Source organism: Hesperophylax consimilis, chromosome 13 (genome assembly GCF_061612785.1).
Source record: "Hesperophylax consimilis isolate HC1 chromosome 13, BYU_Hcon_1.0, whole genome shotgun sequence".
Lineage (NCBI taxonomy): Eukaryota > Metazoa > Arthropoda > Insecta > Trichoptera > Limnephilidae > Hesperophylax > Hesperophylax consimilis.
Window position 1 is genome coordinate 26,901,670 of NC_142848.1, and position 330 is coordinate 26,901,999.

At 42.4% G+C, this 330-nt stretch overlaps 1 non-coding gene across 1 annotated transcript; it reads left to right on the plus strand.

The window, feature by feature from the left end:
- Nucleotides 1-256: 256 nt before the first annotated feature.
- Nucleotides 257-330, plus strand: TRNAN-GUU (transfer RNA asparagine (anticodon GUU)). The gene has a single exon. It is a non-coding gene; the product is annotated as a tRNA-Asn (tRNA).

The following is a 330-nucleotide window of genomic DNA, read 5'->3' on the forward strand; positions in this document are numbered from 1 at the left end:
TAATTCGTGGCTCGGCTAGCGGAATGTCCTCTGTATACGCAGTACGCACCCTGTGTAATTAAAAAAAAAAACTATTTTAATGATTCCACTTACAAAAATATAATTTTGAACGTTGTCCATTTTCCTGAAACTGAGCGATATACTTTGAAGGTAAACTTTTCTGAAAAGCTGCTTAATGTAGCTCTATAAGTACTTAATTTCAATAACTACCCTTAAGAAACCCAGAAGAATAATAATGGAGTCGTGCGGGGCATCTGCCTCCGTGGCGCAATTGGCTAGCGCGTTCGGCTGTTAACCGAAAGGTTGGTGGTTCGAGCCCACCCGGGGGCG